Below are 8055 nucleotides of genomic sequence, written 5' to 3' on the forward strand. Positions count from 1 at the left end.
GGACGGAGCCTGAGTCAAAGATGAAAACGAAATTAAGGATAACAACAGGAGGACTCAAAGAATGAACTTTTGGAAACTCAAGGCAGTAGAAACATAAGATGATTGGACCCCACTGAACTTGAAGCATGGGAAGCCCCAACAAAAATTTATAATTTGGCAAAATATTTGGACTTTATGATATGTATTTGTATAATTTGGAATATTTAATGTGATTTGATTGGATTGTTAAAATGGAAAACTTAATAAAAATTATTATAAAAAAAGAAAAGATCATTGGGTGATCAGTGGAGGAATAGACTGATACCATCTGCACGGCCACAGAAGTGCGTAATCTACCCAAATGGCTGCAGAAAGTCAAGGATGATTTCTTGCTCATATTTGAGAGTATGTAAGAAGAAGGAATGTAAGAAGGCAAAAAGAGAGAGGGATAGAGGCTTCTAAAGAAAGGATGAGATGTTTATAGTGAAGAAGAATAAGGAGCCAATATTACTTTTATTTAGTAGATTTGTTAGTTGCTTTATCATGCCCCAGGCGACCCAAAGTGACTTAGAACCGATAAATAGGATGCAGAATGAGATGAGAGATGTTGGAAGAGTTTCAAGGTGAGGAGGTAGGGAAACCAGCCTGAGTGACAAAACGAAAACAAAAATGAGAGGTTGGAGATGAGAAAAACGTAAGTCAGTGAAGAGAACATTGAAACTGTTCAGGCGTTAAATAAGGGAGAGAATTGATGGCGTATTGATGGAGAGAAAAGACCAGATTTGAGAAATATCGCACAAATGGTAATCTGTAGATGATATGAAGCATAGCTGTCAATTTACAGATTTGAAAATAAGGGACCAGCAGCCTCGAAAATAAGGGATCAGCAGCCAAAAGAAGGGATTTTCCGGGCACAGGTATGTTCAACTTCTGAGCCCCTCTGAGCCAAAGGCAGAAAGCCCAGCCAGCAGCCAAACGAAGCCTCATCGATAAGGGACAGCAGCGGGACATGGCGCTGGGATAAGGGACTGTTCCGCCAAATAAGGGACGCTTGACAGCTATGATACGAAGAAAGCTGTCTATTTTTTAACCGTCTCTTGCAACCTTACTGGAATAAGGTTGACTTTGTTTCCACCTTATTTCAAATTCCAGTGTAATGATTTTGAACCTGCTTCCAAAGTCATTTGAGTCACAAGAAACGCTCCCAAGTGGCTTTCGGAAAGTTTGGGGCAGCCGTTTGTGCTGCCTCATCATGTTCCGCCTTCCAAGCCAGATTGCAAAACATATGCACACATCTCCCATGACAAGAGATGCGCTTTCACATTCTCATCCTATTCCCTAAGGTGATGGGAAAGGCTGCGCTCGGCAGAGACAGAGATAATTTAACTCACTAACAATGCATCAGATTCAGTGCCATTCTGTACTGTGCAAGTGTTGAAGAAGCATTTGTACAACTGTGCAATTTTCTTTATTAAAAAATACCTACGCAGAATGTGATTTGCAGCCTTTCCAAGTGCTTTCCACCAGTATTATGGTGGAGGAGCTTGTTGGCAGGGCCGATTGCTGAAACGGCAGGTTTATAGCAAAAAAGTGAAATGCATTCTTAAAAAGAGAGCGCTATATTCTTCACACTTCCAGGCAGAGTTTTCCCATCACAGGGCAAGTGGATGCAATAACACAATGAACACGGGCTTCATTTTGATGTGGCAGCATCAACATGACAGGGTTGTGCGTTTCATGTGGTGCCACTGTGTTTTGCAAGCTAGGGAAAAAGAGAAAGGGCTAGCTTGATTTCCTGTATAAAGGTATCATCTTCCTGATGGAGAAAACCCCAAATCCCCATATATATATATTTAGCAGAAAACAATAATGGCAATAAAATGGAAATATGGAAATATGACATACAAAATGAGGAAAAGAGTCCTACTGTATTGCTGTCTTGTTTCAGAGAATGGCAGACACAATGTGGATGAAATGGCGTATTTAGTAAAAAAATGTTTATTGATTGAAAGAAGAATGGATGTGTAAAGGTAAAGGGACCCCTGACCATTAGGTCCAGTCGTGGCTGACTCTGGGGTTGTGGCGCTCATCTCGCTTTATTGGCCGAGGGAGCCAGCGTACAGCTTCTGGGTCATGTGGTCAGCATGACTAAGCTGCTTCTGGCAAACCAGAGCAGCGCACGGAAATGCCGTTTACCTTCCCACCAGAGCGGTACCTATTTATCTACTTGCACTTTGACGTGCTTTTGAACTGCTAGGTTGGCAGGAGCAGGGACCGAGCAACGGGAGCTCACCCCATTGCGGGGATTCGAACCGCTGACCTTCTGATCAGCAAGTCCTAGGCTCTATGGTTTAACCCACAGCGCCACCCGTGTCCCCAGTTAGTTAGCTAGCTAGCTAGTTAGTTAGCTAGCAGTTAGTTAGATGACTGTTAACTAACGGAGGGCAGCGTAAGAATATTAAACCATTTGAATGGTGATACTCATCAACTTTGTGGGACCCCAGTCTCCTCCAATATTTCACTGGGGCTAAAAAGGAGTTGCACTCACCTGCTGCAGATGGCCGGACCCCTTGATTTTCTACTCATTGGAATGAAAGCAAAGAAAGTAAACCAAGCCAGACCATTATTTTTTCCCGGTTGGTTGACAACCCTATTATTAAAAGCCCCCTCCATACATAATTTGTTTCTCTGCCAGGCTTGAACGAATCCGTCTTAAATTAATGCATAAGGATTACATGCTGACTAGTTGGCTGAACTAGAGAGTGCTTTGAGGGATCAGGAGATCCCAGCAATGCTAAAATGACGCTCACAGAAAGATGTGGCGCTAAAGCAAGTAATATTTATTAGTCATTTATGACTTGTGCCAAGCACTCTCCAGATAAACCTAATGAGACGTGCATTAATTGAGAAGTCCTTTCCAATTGGGACTTTTTGTGCTCAGGGGCTAAAGTGGCTGGAAAGAAATATAAGGGGCAAAAGAACTATTAGAAGCCTCTGGTGAAAATTACTTGTTTTATCCCAAAGCTCAGGTATGTTCATCATTTATTGTTTGGCTCATAGTTGCTCTCTTCTATATGTGGAGAACGAATGTGAGATTTATTCATCCCTGAGCATGGCAGGGTTTTTTCCACAGTGAAACGGCATACCAGTTCAACAAAAGGATAATCTGATCTCAGCGACAAGCGCCCTGGATACTCTAAAAGGCGGCACTCTACCAAAAGAGGTCAGTGTGATTCCAGAATCCTTCTCTGGCATCAAATGCCTCCAATGAAAAGGATCTATCGCTTGCCATTTAAGAAATATTACACAACCAACCCAGAATGGGGACGGCAACCTTTGTCACTGTTTCTTTCTTCTTCAACTTTTAACAGATAACCAGGGCCTTTTCAGTACTGGCCCCAACATGGTAGAACGCTCTATCCCAAGAGACTAGGGCCCTGCAGGACTTGACATCTTTCCGCAGGGCCTACAAGACAGAGCTGTTCCACCAGGCCTTTGGTTTGGACTCAGTCTGACCCTTATGTTTCCCTCCCCTTATGGTCTTGATTTTTCGGCTACTTTTAAAATGAAGCTGCATTTTAAATTGCATTTTAACCTGTATTTTAAATTGTTTCCCCCCCTTCTTTTTCTTTTCCCCCTATTATGTTTTTACTGTGATTTTATTGGTGTTAGCCACCCTGAGCCCAGCTCTGGCTGGGGAGGGCGGGTATAAATAAAATTATTATTATTATTATTATTATTATTATTATTAAAATTCAATTTGCCAACTTACTCATATCCTACTTCTACCCAGCAATGCTGCTCTTGTTACAATCTACTTGAGGACTGTGGTCATTCTGTCTGAACTACCGTATTTTTCGCCCTATAGGACGCACTTTTTCCCCTCCAAAAATGAAGGGAAAATGTGTGTGCGTCCTATGGGGCGAATGCAGGCTTTCGCTGAAGCCTGGAGAGCGAGAGGGGTCGGTGCGCACCGACCCCTCTCGCTCTCCAGGCTTCAGAAGAGCCCCACCGCCAGCCCCACAAGCTCGGGGGACAGCGGGGAGGCGGAACGCCGCCATCCCGCTGTCCCCCGACATGGTTTGGAGGCTGGCGGCAGGGAGAAGCCCCCTTCTCCCTGCCGCCAGCCTCGCAAGCTTGAGGGGCAGCGCGGAGGCGCAGCGCGCCCAGGCTTAGCTTCGCGCAGCTCTCTGCAAGCCGTGGGAGCCCGGCGCTGGGCTCCCACGCTTGCGGAGAGCTGCATGTTCTGGGGGCTGGGGTTGGGGAAAATAATTTTCCCCCTTTATTTCCCCCCCCAAAATTAGGTGCATCCTATGGGCCGGTGCATCCTATAGGGCGAAAAATACGGTACCTTTTGATGCACATCATGGGAAACGAAGTATCTCTCAAACGCAGCCAGAGAAGGGGGCAGTCAGTACTTTGGGAGGGGGGAAAGCAGTTAGAGAGAGGAGAGGAGAGAGTTTGGATTCTTGGGGTTCAGCTGGCTAGGAGCATAGCTCCTGAGCTGTCTAAGATCCATTCTGAGGAACAGAAGTGCCAACTTGGCCACAAGAGAGTGGGTGCCTGGGGCCATGGGTGCCATGCAGAGTGCATGGCACTGGGCACTGAAATTTGTGGGTGCCCGGCCCCTTCATGGGGAATTTTGTGGGTGCTCAGGCACCCAGGGTCCCGGGGAATTGGCACCTGTGTTTAGGAAAATGCCTGTAGCTCAAGAAGGAAGGGAAAGCAAGTTGGTTGTACAAGCACTCCAAACCAATTATAATTGCTCGACTTGAATTTGCCAGCATGTGACTGAATTCCACAGGCAAATAGCAACAGTCTGGAAGTGCCCTTGGACATTTAGCAGGTGAAACTTCTTCTGGCATGGAGATCAGTGAGATGAGGCTGCTTTCACAAGAGCAGTTAAGAAGGCAGCAACCCTCTGAATCGTTAAAAAACAAAGTATAAAAGCGCTTTAAAATTATCATCAAATTTCTAGGGCCTTGCAAGTTCATATCCTCGTGAATACTTTATGCAGAGCTCACATGTAAATTTCCCTTGCTTTTCCTTCCTCACCAAGGCTTGCTCAGTATTAATGCTGCACACCTTCTTAAAGACTGTCACATGAAGTATGCAAATGATGGGGCATTATTATTATTATTATTATTATTATTATTTTCTAAAAATATAGATGCTTTAGAAGGGTTACTTTAAAAAACAGATCCAGTTTTCAGATGGGTACCTCAGGTTCCAGACGCTTCAGGTTCCAGACTCCACTAACCCAGAAATAGTACCTCAGGTTAAGAACTTTACCTCAGGATAAGAACAGAAATCACAAGGCAGCAGTGGGGGGCCCCATTAGCTAAAGTGGTGCTTCAGGTTAAGAACAGTTTCAGGTTAAGAATGGACCTCCAGAACTAATTAGGTTCTTAACCCAAGGTACCACTGTAGTGGGCTGGGTGCTTCTCACGCATGCAAGATTTTTGCAGTGTCCACACAACAACCTCTGTGATGAGGTCAGCATAGTGCAAGTGCACCAAGAGAAGTGCCCGATTGGCTCTGCCAGTGTGTTTTCACCATGTCCCCCTAACTGCTGCCTCGTCACTTACACCTATAGAATTTGCACGAGTATTGTGCAGTGTGAGTAATTTTGGTATAATGTAGTAAGGAGGATCTAAGATGAAATCTCTATTTTCAAAAAGCAGGGGTTTGTGTGTGTGTGAGAGAGAGAGAAAGAGAGAGAGAGATGACGACGATGATGATGATGATGATGATGATGATGATGATGATGATTTATACCCCGCCCATCCGGCTGGGTTTCCTCAGCCATTCTGGGTAGCTCCCAACAGATTAAAAACAGAATAAAACAGCAAACATAAAAAACTTCCATAAACAGGGCTACCTTCAGATGCTTTCTAAAAGTCAGCTGGTTGTTTATTTCCTTGACATCTGATGGGAGGGCGTTCCACAAGGCAGGTGCCACCACCGAGAAGGCCCTCTGCCTGGTTCCCGGTAACCTTGCTTCTTGGAGGGAGGGAACCACCAGAAGACCCTCAGAGCTGGACCTCAGAGATGGAATATCACCATTCCTTTACTACAATATTTTTCTGTGTGGATTTGTGAAGCAGGTATAATCCCAAACCTAATGTGTTTTGCATGATTTCCACCTTACAAGCTTTCAGCTATAAGTGCAATAAATGCCAGTAAAATGTGTTTTGTACATGATCTTACTTTTGGCTATTTGAGCCATTTTTAAAATATTTGCAGTTGGAAACAAAATGGCATGAATATTGTGTGGTGGGACTTTTTAGAAGCACATTTGAGAATGTGGCTTTCTTAGATGAAGAAGGAAACCAACCAGCCTTGGTTAAAGTTATCTGGAACAAAAAGGGGGGAAAGACGATATATCTTCCTAGGAATCTACATTGTGTAGGCTCCCTTAATGACCTGTGTCCTGTGTCCCTGCAAAGGAATTCCTGCTCCATCATGAGTCTACAGGCATTGGCTGAATTCTTCTTCTTTTGTCCCTTTTCAGCCAAGGGACAGGAGCCCTGATTTGAAAGAAACTGACAAGCTGATATAAAATACCAAAGAAGATCTTTTCCTATCCTGCCACAGTTAATTTGATAAGAGTGACTTCTGACCCAAGAGAGAGGGAGAGATTCAAACTTAGGATCTGGGTGTCCTGATGACAGAAGCAGCTGGGAGAATCATTACAAATGATCCTTCTGACTACATATTGTCACAGCCTGCCATCATCCCAAAATAACATCTGGATTTAAGGAAACTGCCTGGGACTTGGCAGGAAGATAATTGCAGAGGGCACCTTCCTTTTGCAAGACCTTCCTTCAATCACACACAGAGGCAGCGAGAGGCCCTGGTCTTTTGTGCTGGGCCCCTTGTCCCCCTTTGATCTTTTTCAATGATTCAACTATATTTTAAAATAAGAAACCTCTGCTTACAGTGTGGCTGGGCACGCTACAAGACATGGTGCTGACGAGATGCAAACACTGTCTCAATTTGCCCAGAGGCACATTCAAAAGAAGGTGCAGAAGAAGGCATGGGGTGAGAAAGAGGGAGAGGGAAACCACGTTAGATGTTGAGCAGCATTTATTTTAGTTTATTTGCATGCACATCGGCTGCAGTTCTTGCCGGTGGATTGCAGCAAACGGGGCAGAGGGCCTGATCCATGTCTAGTGCCCTGGGTCCAGATAAATTGTGTTAGTCCCTCATTGCTCAGAATAAGCCCTGAGGCCAAAAACAGGTTTGCTTTCCCCCTCTAAAAGTTGGCCATAATTTGTATCTCTTTGCATAGAAATTAACCTAGGGAAATAATTGTGCAAATTTGTGCCATGGGCCTGTGCCCTGGGCTGTTAGAGTAACTAGCAATGTCCCTGCACGTAAGGTAAAGGTAAAGGGACCCCTGACCATTAGGTCCAGTCGTGGCCGACTCTGGGGTTGCAGTGCTCACCTCGCTTTATTGGCTGAGGGAGCCGGTGTACAGCTTCTGGGTCATGTGGCCAGCATGACTAAGCCACTTCTGGCAAACCAGAGCAGCACCCGGAAACGCCGTTTACCTTCCCACCGGAGCGGTACCTATTTATCTACTTGCACTTTGACGTGCTTTTGAACTGCTAGGTTGGCAGGAGCAGGGACAGAGCAACGGGAGCTCACCCCATCGCAGGGATTCGAACCACCGACCTTCTGATCGGCAAGTCTTGTCTCTGTAGTTTAACCCAAAGCGCCACCCGCGTCCCTGCACATACACATTGCTAAATACAACCAACGGAAAGAGAATCGCTGAGCACCATTTGCAGGCCATGTAATAACACACCTTAATTCTAGTTGTCCTGGTTTTCTGCAACATCTTCTAAGGTTCAGGCTTTGCCCCGTGACCTGCATTAGCTTCTCAGGTAGTTTCTTAAATCAATGCTTCTCCAGTTACCTCCTTGAACTTAAGGAGGCTGTCAGGAGTTGTTGCAGGAGTTCCATAGTAAGCCAGCAGCCGTATGTTTTGCTAAGGTTTTTGTCTCTAAGGTAACTGCTTTGTTTGTTTCTGGATGAGCACAAGAACTGATAGTGTGGGAACGTGCTGCC

The 8055-nt window shown here is 45.0% G+C and overlaps 1 long non-coding RNA gene across 1 annotated transcript in view; it reads left to right on the forward strand.

Annotated features, from left to right (window-relative positions):
* Positions 1 to 7421, forward strand: part of LOC308466801 — a 130904-nt gene extending 123483 nt beyond the window's left edge. Inside the window, exon 4 of the long non-coding RNA XR_013980956.1 lies at positions 7370 to 7421. This is a non-coding gene — a long non-coding RNA (uncharacterized lncRNA). The remainder of the gene's footprint in view (positions 1 to 7369) is intronic.
* The last annotated feature ends 634 nt before the right edge of the window (positions 7422 to 8055 follow it).

Source organism: Podarcis pityusensis (assembly GCF_964106645.2).
Source record: "Podarcis pityusensis genome assembly, chromosome: 17".
Taxonomy (NCBI): Eukaryota; Metazoa; Chordata; class Lepidosauria; order Squamata; family Lacertidae; genus Podarcis; species Podarcis pityusensis.